The sequence below is a fragment of the Felis catus genome, chromosome E2 (genome assembly GCF_018350175.1).
Source record: "Felis catus isolate Fca126 chromosome E2, F.catus_Fca126_mat1.0, whole genome shotgun sequence".
NCBI lineage: Eukaryota > Metazoa > Chordata > Mammalia > Carnivora > Felidae > Felis > Felis catus.
In genome coordinates this window covers 40856194-40868214 of record NC_058382.1, presented here as the reverse complement: position 1 = coordinate 40868214, position 12021 = coordinate 40856194, and the positions used below count along the sequence as shown (strand labels likewise).

The 12021-nt window shown below is 43.2% G+C and overlaps 1 protein-coding gene across 2 annotated transcripts in view; it reads left to right on the top strand.

Annotated features, from left to right (window-relative positions):
* Nucleotides 1-12021, top strand: part of LOC101095064 (cadherin-11) — a 151778-nt gene that overhangs the window by 51530 nt on the left and 88227 nt on the right. For both annotated transcript variants that reach the window (XM_023245550.2, XM_023245551.2), the window contains one exon: nucleotides 11606-11730. The gene's annotated coding sequence lies outside the window, so the exon portion shown is untranslated. The remainder of the gene's footprint in view (nucleotides 1-11605; nucleotides 11731-12021) is intronic.

Below are 12021 nucleotides of genomic sequence, written 5' to 3'. Positions count from 1 at the left end.
AGCAGACGGGTGGTTTAGAGTAAGCAGCGAGTAGCATGTGGGGGATGGGCCAGCTCACAAGTGCTCCTGGGAGGCAGATGCTGCCTGCAACCTCCCTGCCTCCTTTCCTCACCTGCTGGAGACTCTGAGCACCACCCCCCGGCCTCCCACCAGCCCCTTGCTGGGGCTGCTATAATCTGGCAAGTATTCTAGTCCTATTATGTTCACACTAACGATGTTGCTCAATGCCAAAGGCAGGGTCGTCTGGCTGCGAGCAGTGGGATAAATAACCCTGTGGTATCGTCTCTGGGATGGCTGTGATGGAACTGAAGACCAGCTTTAACTTCATGGGCTCAGAACTCCTGTGCCTGGTTGCCTGTCCTTGTCCCTTTGTGTGCCGCAGCCCCGACAGGGATATGACTTCTCTGCCTGAGCTTTGCATATGAGCCTTCATTCAGACTGCTGTTTCATGCTATTTCTCCTTTTCTCACTTTTATCATGTAAAGCGGCACTATATGTTTCTGCACCTCATACATCCTTGCAGGCGGCCTTAAACTTCCTGTGGAATAAAACCAGGTATTTGTAAATGCATGCCATGAATGATAGGGAGACGTACAAGGTGGATTCTGTGCCCTGTGTGTTTTCAACCTAGTTTCTTCTCCATGAAGACCTAGATTCCTGGAGAGCTACCAGACTCTGCTCCTGCCTCACTGCAGACCGTCACCAGGTCTGCACTGACATTCGTCACTTCATTTAAATTTCATTCCTGACCTTGGAAGAGGACCACAGTCATTCCTCACGGGCCCCTGCTGCACCTGACCCAGCACATGGTATTGATGAGGATGCTGCAGAGAGACGTGGGTCCATGCAGGAGTCTCCTCTTCACCCGTTTCCTCCTCGGAGCCTCGGTGTCTCCATGTGTGAAGTCATCATCGCTTACCCCCCACGTCAGTCATTCATGCTTATCTTCAAAATATGCTGTTACTTAATATTTTCTTTTGAACTCATTCTGTTTTTCTTAAATATTTTTGAAGCAAATTATATTATGGGGCACCTGGGGGGCTCAGTGGGTTAAACGTCCGACTTTGGCTCATGTCATGATCTCACGGTTCATGGGTTCAAGCCCTGTGTCAGGCTCTGTGCTGACAGCTCAGAGCCTGGAGCCTGCTTTGGATTCTGTGTTTTCCTCTCTCTCTGACCCTCCCCTACTCATGCTCTGTCTTTCAGTCAAAAATAAGTAAACATGAAAAATTTTTAAAAATTATATCACTACCATTGATCGTAAACCAGTATCTCTTGTGATAAGTAGAAAGTATCCCCCAAATAGATATAATTAAAACAAACAATATAATCTATTCTGAGCCTGAGACTACCTTCTCTAAAAAGAGAGATCTGTTCAGGAATTGTTACAAATGGAGACTTTCTCTTTGTTGAGATCTGGATTGAAAGAGAATTGAAAGTACTTTCCTACATCTGACTCATTGTCACTTAATGCCAAAAATAATAATAGTAATTTATGGGACTCCTAGTGTGTCAGGCATTGCACTAATGTCTTTATATAGAGTCTTTGTAGCAGAAAACTGATAAATTTTTGATCATGATGATGCTGACTAATAATATTTAGTGAACAGTAAATTTGTGCCAGAAACAATAGGGTAATGTGTGTGCATTCTTTTATTTGTCAAGGAATGTCCATTTTATAGGTAAAGAAGAAGAGTCCTAACTTATGGAACTGGTGAACAGTAGAACCCCAAATGGGAACGGGCCTGCCAGACCTGAATTCCATCCCCCAGCAGGGACTGTGCTGCCTGCCATCTGTCTGGCTCTCTTGCTTCACTCTTCCTCTGTTTGCTGGCTGACATACCACTTGGTTCGGTCCCTGGACAGGGTCCTCTGGCTTTCTCCAAGGTGACCAGACCATCTTGTCAGGGACTATGAAACCTAGCTGTGTCTACTTATCACCACCACTATAGCTAAAGGAGACCTCCCCCCACCCCCATCACCCAATGTCCTCATGGTCTTCTGTGCATGAAGTGTCCTTATAAAGATTGTCTTTATAATGGCACCAGGTTGGGCCCGTGAAAGACCATTAGAGAGGGAATGGGTCCTAGAGATCCGCTTAGCTCAGTGTTCCCCCAAGTATGGTCCAAGCTCTTCTGGAAGGTGGCTGGGTACTTTCAGCAAGGGAACTGATTATTCCAATTACAGAATTACAGAGACTCAGGACAGGAAAGAAACTTATTGATCACCCCAGTACCCAATGTCAAAATTTATTTTATAAGTTGCTGGATAAGGAATGTGGTTTAAATATTTCCAGAGATGAGCAACCGACAAGTGAATAGTATGTTTGTGTGCATGTGTATATGTGTGTGTGTGTATAACTTTACACACTTAAAGTATCAGACAGCTGCAGATATCAAAACCAAGAAGGCATAAAGAAAACCTATTTCAAAATCAAGCCTGGTTTTCTTAGATGACATCATAGGATAGAGATTTAATAAGTGGACATTGTAATGGAAGATGTCACAGAACTATTGTTTGAGTTCTAATAGGACGTTTGCCTGTCACTTTGACACCATTGATCCAAGCCCAATCTAGGAAGATGACCCAACTGTACACAGCTTCTGATAATGATATTTTTGTCTTTATTCTCAGTTCTTATCAATGAAAGCAGTTAAAACAGACTTTATTTGTAATCATTTGAGTATTTAAAAACAGATGAAGGGGCACCTAAGTGGCTCAATCAGTTAAGCGTCCAACTCTTGGTATCAGCTCAAGTCATGATCTCATGGTTCCTAGGTCCTAACCTGCTGTCAGCGTGGAGTCTGCTTGGGATTCTCTCTCTCTCTCTTTCTCTCTCTCTCTGCCTCTCCCCTTCTCTCTCTCTCTCTCAAAATAAATAAACTTTTAAAAACATAAATAAAAAATGATGAAAACAAAATAAATAGAACTTTGAGGGTATGTGTGTATGTGTGAATCTGGGCGGTCCTGGGAGAATAGCCTGAATAAAGCTTTCTATGGGGATATTAGATTCTTGATATTGGCATGTGAGCTTTCCCTAGATCTTGAAGAATGTCAAAATTTGTGCATACAAGTGAAGAATATAATTCCACCAATAAAGTGCGGCAAACTATAACTGAAACATTTCACTGGCCCGCTTCCCCTGCTGACCCTGAATGAATCCTGTGTACTTAATGAGGTGTGATGAGCATGCAGAGTCCCCGCTAGACTCACTCGCTGGGCTGGCTCGTGTCAGCCCCTCTGTGGCCAAATTCACACTTGTGCCTGAAGAAACTTAGAAGTCACCATCCACTGTGGGCCTTCAGAGGTACTTGCACCTCAGTGTTGGGGACTCAGTTCTTTATTTACTAGCTTAATTGTTCCAAAGCTATTTGGAAGCATTTAATTTGTGACTTTGTCCAATGGATATACAATCGGCGAGAAAACACACATGCTTTTGCCTTTGTGATGCTTATGAACAATATGAATTTGTATAGTTTGTATCTTCAGAATCAGTATCCAGGAAGAGGTATATGACAAAACGGCACTTTTCCTTAACTTAATTAATTTTACATTGCAAAAGGATAGTCCCACTTAATTTTGAGAAAACTTGTTTGGTTTCTTTCCAAGCATAATGGCCCCAAGAGAGAATGCACTCCTATGATATCATAAATCAGTCACATTGCTACAGAGAGTGCAGCTAGCTTTTCTTACTTTGAGAGGTAATAGCAGACTCTGAGTATTAACAGCAAGCAGCAAAAAACTCTGCTGTGTGTGTGTGTGTGTGTGTGTGTGTGTGTGTGTGTGTGAATACTTCTTTGGCTTTATGAACATGGCGTTTTGCAAGTAAGTTGATTTCTTGATTGTATGAACGTTCCCCAGATTTGATAAACTGTTAAATATAAAGTCTCAGGAATGTATGAACGTTCCTCAGATTTGATAAACTGTTAAATATAAAGTGATGCTGTTCATCACTTCTTTGGAGGTACCTCATCAGCAGCTTCTCTCTCTCTCTCTCTCTCTCTCTCTCTCTCTCTCTCTCTTTTTCTCTTTCTCTCTAGATAGTTCAGTAGTCTGGTAAAGTGGTTGAGTCACTGGTCACTTAAAAAAATCATTGGACTACTTCCCTAAATTAGTGCCCTGATTTATGTCTGCAGAAATGTTGAGTATGGCTGTTGGATGAATCGCTTGGGTTCAGACTCCCTGTGTCCAAGTCCTGGCTTCACTGCTTTGTAGCTCTGTGAATGAGGGCAACTTTATTCCATCTTTCTTAGCCTCAATTTCCTAGTTATTAAATAAAGAAAATGATAGTATCTGACGTATAAGATTCTTACAACATTACATCATGTATTATGTGAAAGTACTTAGCATGGGACCTAGCACATTACAAACTCTCAATTAATGTTTTCTTTGCCTGTTTGGATTAAGTTGTGTCTACATAACACGTGGCTCCTGGGAGTACAGAAGAGATGATATAGTTCGCATCAGGTGTACATGTCTATAACCATGCCCTTAAATCCTCAAAGATGATTAAATGCTTCACTTGGCATCTGAAGTATTTGGGAAATATGGATCACATTTTTCAAACTCAGTTCTTACACAAACACACAGATTTACCGTCAGTCAGTCAGGAGGTACCTATTGGTTGCCCAGTCTTGTTAATAGCCAATTGTTTGCAAAAAGATAGCCTATTTTTAACTATAGATTTTAACTATTTTAGAAAATGAACCAAAACAGCTCAACATTGCTTTTATCAAGGCTGTGTAATTTGGGCCAAGTGAGGACACGTGACAGTCCTTAAAAATTTTTACAAATTATACCTGTACTTTGACATCAGGTGGATAAAAAGGATACATTTTTATGTTTAAAAAAATTTTTAAATACAGTTTTATGGTTGTTGTCCGTTTAATACCATTCATCTATTTCTCCAATAAGCGAGGCTCTGTTAAGGGTTAGCCGTGTACTGACCCAGGCCAGACAAACTGACTATAAGATGTAGCTTCTGTCTTCCAGAAGCTCAGAGTTTCCTTGGATGCAACATCGGAAGGGGCAGACAGACATAATAACAGAGCTCTTCCTGGCAGAGAAATCTAGAGGAACAGAGGTGCACAGCAGGCCTTACTTACCTGGGCAGGACAGGAGGACGTGAGGCTGGGGGCAGACTGGGAAGAGGCACATAAGCTGTATCAACCAGGGTGGCCATCTCCTGACCTGATAGGGAAACATTTAGAGTTTTAATATTGTCAGATTTTTCTTTTATGTAAAAATATAAAAAAGATCATTGTCCTCTAGTAAATGCTTCCATCAAGAAAGGAGTTTCTGTTTTGCTGTGTGCTGCTTTACTGTCAAATGCTGAGATGTTTGTTCATTCACAACACCGAGGCAAGTAGGCAAAATAAAACAAACTGCAGAAGGAGGCGTTAGTGTTGTTCTGGGAGTTTGTGACTGTATGTGCCCTGACTGCTTTGTTTACCCCAGTGATTCTTTCCAAAACTTTACCAGTGCACCGGATGGACATCCCTGAAACCATCCTGTAAGGGAAGGATGTCTGGACATCCCTGAAACCTTCCTGAAGCTGGGTTTGCTTGCCACCTCTCCGTCTCCCTAAAAGGTTAAGATATAAAGTGGCTGGCATTCTAGGGCAAAAATAAAATATACTCTTTTTATTTTCCTTCTATTGTAAGTGCTCCTCTCAGGTTCAGTAACAGTAAATAAACAGACTCCATGTATATTTGCGACTTTTATGGCGGATGTGCTTAGATTTTCCCCTTATTCTGACATTTCATTCCTTTTTTATTCAATAGAGAAATCATCATGGCATAGTGGGAAGGCAAAGCCTTAGGAGCAAGGGAAATCTAGGTTGGAATTCTTATTCTACTACTATTAATTAGCTATGTTATGTTGGCTAAGTCAATTTAACACTCTGAGGTTAAATTCCTTCTCTTTTAGGAGGTAGCAACCGAATAAAACAAGCCCCCTGCAGTGCTGTTGGCAAGATCAGTTAAAAGAAAAATGCACGTAGAAGCACCGAGGCAGTGTAGATCAGGGGTATGTAGTAGGTGGCAAATAAAACTGGAGCTGCCAGGATCACAATTGTTGATATGTTAACAGAGAGAAATCAAAACGACATCATTTGGGCAAGACATGGGGATAAAATGTAGAGTAGCAGGAGGCTTGCTCATATGCTAGATGACTGTTTGTTTATTCATTTCCCAACGATATTACAAAGGCTGTGAATATTTATTTAGTTCTGCTCCCAATAGTCCTTCTAATAGGGAATTATTTGGGTACAACGAAAGACATTTGTAAATGCGGCTGATAAGACTGGCATTGGACAAGGAGTGTTTTGTTGGACACAAGAATTCTATTGTCCCCGGCTTCAGTTGTCAAGTGCCCGGAGAACCCAGAATTTATGGTGCAAGCACAATGGTCCTTTCAGGGCCCAGCGAAAGAGCTGTGAGATCCTGCTCCCCGGCTTTTCAGGGCTTCTAATCTTTTTATCGGGCCCGGACAATGCCGGATTCAGCCGCTGCCTGAGCCTCCTGACTGTCCATTGGCCGCCAGGTATTGTGCGGTAATTACCATGGTGACAATGGACTCTCTCCACGGCCGTCCATCGGCGCTTTGGAAAACGGTGAAGGTTGTCACTTTGTATTAGGTGCCTCTAAAGGCATGGCTTACTTAGAAAAACTGCTAAAGGGAAATAAAGAAAATCGTGTTAAGAGTTTGATTTAAAGGGCCACTGTGTCAAATCCATTTGGAGCCCAGGACCTCTTTATGGATGTTTTCTTGTAATTACGGTCAGACATTGGGCGTCATCCCTGTCCAGGCGGTGAGGGGCCGGCCTTGGAGGTTTTGCAGGAAGGCGTGAGCTGTGGGCAGCTGGCAGCCCTTAACATTGGGTGAGAGCAGAAGTCTAAGCTGAGGCGGGGAACTTGGAGGGATCCCGGAACTTCTTTGAGACTCCCTTTCCTCAGCTGCAAAAGAATGGTGTGGGAAGCGCTTGCAGATTAATGTTAAGTATATGTTATATACGATGCATGCAAAATACGTGAATATTACTTCTCTATAGACGCTTATACATGTACCAGAGAGCTTTATGAATAGCAAATCTATGATAAAAGGCAAAACTACTTTTTACATCGTGCACAATGGAAAAAGCACAATCTATATCTTTTCATAATCACAGGTACTGATTACTGAGAGCCTATCCTGGGTGAGGTAATACAATTATTATCACTATTCTTAATGTAATCCTACAAAATAGTTATTATCCCCATTTTATACTGAGAAAACTGAAGCTTAGAGAGGTCTTGTTTTCTCGAAGTCAGACTAGCTTGGAAAAGGTAAAGCCTGGTTTGTTTGTTGTTTTTTTTTTTTTTTTTCAGAGAGAGAGATACAGAATGAGCACACATGTCAGCAGGGAAGGGGCAGAAAGAGAGAGAGACCGAGAATCCCCAGCAGGCTCCACGCCATCAGTGCAGAGCCAGATGCAGGGCTCGATCCTATGAACCATGAGATCATGACCTGAGGCAAAATCAAGAGTCAGCCGCTCAACCGACTGAGCCACCCAGGCACCCCAAAGCATGGATACATTAAATTGAATGTATCCTCACTGCTTCCCCCCATTTTTTAGAAAAAATCAGAATCTATAAACCTTTCTTACAAAATATGTTTCACCATATGGTTTTGGAACTTTGGCAATAATTTCTTTACAGGAAAGAAAAACACTCAGTGATGATTATTAACTGGGTTTATTCATCTTTTCAACAATGTCAGGAACATGTGACACCTATAAAAGGAAGAAACCCCTGCTCACAGGGTGCCCAGAGTCCACTGCCTGTGTGCTGCCCGGACAGAACAAGAAAAAGACACAGCAGAATCTGCAAAACCACTTGATCTTTCCATTAAAGCAGAAAAGCATATGGCCTTTGCTTGACTTCTTGGCCAAAAAAACAAACAAACAAACAAAAAACCAAAAACAAAAAAAACCTGGCAGTTTCAGAAACCTGATATTTAATTTGTTTATTTAATAGTAACATATTTAATCATAGTTTGTCTCAGCTCCCTACCAAGATACCTGAAATCCCTTGTACTGTTACACCAAAAAGTAGTTTTCTGGGCTGACATACCAGAGGTACAGACATGATTTACCCCAGAAAGGTCTCATTGTGCGTTCTTAAATCTGGCAGGAAAGGAATGGGTTGTTGGTGATCCAGTCCAGCTACCCTGTATCCTTGATCTAAGCACTTGGGCACTTCCTGCTTAGCCTCAGTTTCTTCATCTGTAAAATGGAGCTGTCACTGTCTCCTTGTGCTCCCTTGCTCCCTTCAGTAACAACTCTTTCCCCTTTCACCCGTCACCCCCCCCCCCCCCCCCCGCCATACCTGCATCAGCACTGCATACATAGTGGCCCGGGACCCTGAAGCATGTGTTGATGGAGTTAGTGGGATGCAGACTATTTTAATTCACATATGCTTTCAGCCCTTACCCTCCCCCGACCACAGCACCACATATTGTTGTTTTTGTTGTCCTTGTAGTGTTAACAATGATCCTGGCCCCTGTCTGAGCTGCCTGCGTCCACATCTTGTGGAGGATCCATACATGTAGATCTGTCAGTCAAAGCGTGTGATTTGGAGCAGAGATCCTCAGAGAGAGACAGCAGTATGACCCGTGGGTCAAAAGAAAGCCTATGGACTTGTGTGTACTGAGCCTTCTAAACACTCAGAGCTCAGCAAGAGAAATCTGCCACAATCATACCTCCATCCTTCCCTGGCTTTTCTCCTTGCTTTTTGTATGCTCACTAAGGGTCTTCTCCATCCTGCTTGACACTCTTGGCTTCAGTGTTCTTTTTCCTGATTTCTCCATCTCTCTGCAGTAATCTATGGCATGTTGCGTCTCTGCCCCTAGAGGCTCAGTGCTGCGGGACCTCTGCGCGCAGCACTGGACAGAGCTGGAAGCAGCCGGTGACTCTGTCCTGGGAGAGGGCCCATAACAGCACACAGTCCTTGAGAAAGGAAGGGGAGTCACTTGGAGAGTAGGTAGGGATGGATGCCACAGTGCTGGGTTGGATTTCCCTGGCTCAGAAGGGAACGCATGATTGCAAGTCCTGGGGAATCATGAGATGCGGCGGGAGGAGGGAAAATGAAAATTCCAAGCAGGAACAGCAGTGCAGAAAGAGAAGATGGGGGAGCATACACACATGGCCCTCTCACACCGAATTGAGTCTGCTGAAAGCACAAAAACAGCCAGGATTTCTTCTGTCATTGTTTTCTAAGAAGCATGGTGCAGTTGTATACCAACATTTCCCACACAACCTACATCTCCTCTTTCTTGAATGTTTGCAGGGTTTGGAATTCATAGACATTTCACCCGGCTATTTTTGTTTTCCTTCCAAAGCTCTTAATTGTCTGTGCAGGTTTTTGGTGAAAGGAGTTTTATAGGGAATAGTTTGCAGAGAGGTAAACAGTATGAGGCAAAGGGGGAGTTCAATTAGTTGTTATAGATTTGAGAAGTAAACTCTGAGAAGCACACTGGCAACAGATGCAGCTGCATGATTCGCTGACTGCATACTGGGGCAGGCAAACAGAAGGAGCATAGGCTATCATGTCTGCCCTTGTGGGATTCTGGTCCCACCTTGGGTGTTATTGGCTGCACATCTTGGGCAAAGAGTCTAATCCTTTGAGATACCCAGATGGGCTCATGACAGCCAGAGTGGTGATATGTATTTAAAGAGAATACATTGGTGAGGCTTGTGGCAGATGTCTGTTCCATTTATGGTGTACTAGTTATCCATTGCTGAGTAACATACTGTCCCCAATTTAGCGACTTATAACAATTCACTATTACCTTTTATAGTTAAGTTTAGTGAAGTCATCTGGGTGGTTTTTACTTGGGGTCTCTCATGCTGTGTAGTCAGATGGCTGGAGTCACATGAAAGTTTGACTGAGTTGGAAGTCCAAGATGGCATCTTTGTCCACCATCTGGCACCTCAGCTTGGATGCTTAGAATAGCTAGGTATGGCTGGGCATCTCTCTCTCTATCCATGCAGCTTCTCCACATGGCTAGCTAGTGCTTCCTCCCAGCATGCAGGTCTAGAGTATTCAGACTTCTGACATGACAACTGACTTCTCCCAGATGAAGCTTCCAAGAGCACAAGATAGGCTACAAGATTTCTTATGACTCATTGTCTCAAAGTGTAGAGTGTCACTTTGCTCTGTCTCATGGGTGACTCAAGGACAGCTTAGATTCACATAGAAGGGGCACTGGGGCATGAATATTTGTGGGTAGGGTTCCTTTGGGAGGGGAGCATTTTTGGATACTAGCTCAACATGCAAGGTGATTGCAAAGTAGGGTCCTTCATCAGTTATGGGTTGTGTGCACTGTCCATGCGGCTTTTTCTCTATGACCGGACACCATGTCCATCTGGGAATAATCCCAGTGCTACTTTGTCCTCGACATCCTGGGAGTAGCACACAATAGGACAATTTTATTATTCTTGCTACAGTCACTGAATCAAGATGCTATGGACACATTTTAGATTTATAATTCATCTTCAGCCATTCACCAAGAAGGGGTTTTGACTGTTGTCGTTGCTGCTGCTGCTGTTGCTGCTGTTGTTGTTGTTGTTTAGCAGAAGGGATAATGTGTGAGGAGCTGTTGGATGGAACCAAGATGAGACAAGGAAAAGTGGATTCGGAAGCAGAAAGGAAGCATAATAAAGAAAGTCAACTAAGAACCTGTTTCAGTTCTTAACGCAGACCAGGTTAATCCTAGAAGGTAGAAGCCTTAGAGGTGAAGGACATTCAAGAAATCCTCTCTGTCATTGTGTTAAAGCTATGCCAGCCACCACCTTCCTTGGTTCAGTGCCTCAGTTTTCGAACACAACAGCTGTTCAGACACTCTGTATTCGTCTCTTCATTCACCGAACAGATATACAGTGAGCAGCTGCTCTGGGCTAGGAAATGTGTTAGACACTTTGGGAGATATGAAGATGAATCAGACCAGAATTTGGGCAGAACACAGCCCCCACACAGAAATCCAGAGTATGCTGTAGTGCGGGAGGGGGTGGAGAGGAATGTAATCTTGATAAAGAATTGCAGCTCTGTCTGCTCAGCTCTGCTGGTGTAGGGATGACATCTCCTATCACCGCTGCCACCACCGTCACTCTTTTGCCCTGGAGACTGTCATTCTGTAAGGATCTGGCAGCACCACAATAGTGCTTCTCCCTCGCGGAGGGAAGGTACCTACTTTGGACTCAGACACAATGCGGGTTGTCTCAGAAACTGGCTCCAAGACTTCATATCCCCCTACAGGTTTGCTGGAGCAAATGTATGTGATGTATGTAGTGTGTTGTAAGAAGTTGGATGAATGGCTCCCTTTATCTTTTTGTCCAAGTACCAAATACACACACAGTCACACCGTCTTTTGATACCTTTAAACCCATGGTAGGTTTTTCCCATCTCCTCCACAACTGTGATCATTTGTTTACATCTCTCCACACCTGGGCTGTTTTCCTCCAAGAAAAGTCTATCTATGCAACTGTGTATCCCCAGTGTCGAGTATTATGTCATTTTATCGATTCACGTCACCTTTAGATTAATAATGGTCCTTTCACTTTTTGCAGAAATCACTGTATTTTTGGCTCAGTGGACCCGTGACACTCGTTCCTGTTGTCATTTGTTGAGTGACCAATCAGATGGGTGGAGTGTGTTATAGAAATTGGCAGCAAGTATCCAATGGGTGAAGAAGGTAAGATGGACCCACTTTACTATACTATGGATGTGGAGGTGGAAATGATGCCCAGTGGGCCCCTCCCTGCAACCTGCCTTTGTTTGAACCTTCACCAAATCTAAAGAAGTACCTGAGATGAAAGCTGGCCTACTTTCTTGGGATTTGAGAAATGTGATTATTCACTGTTGTTCTTGGGTTCTCTTTATTGAACATCTGTTATGTATTAGTACAAAGGTGATAGTTTTTTGTTTGTTTTTTTGGTGGGGAAGAGGGATGACTATAGAAGATTCAGAGGAGGAAGAAAGAACT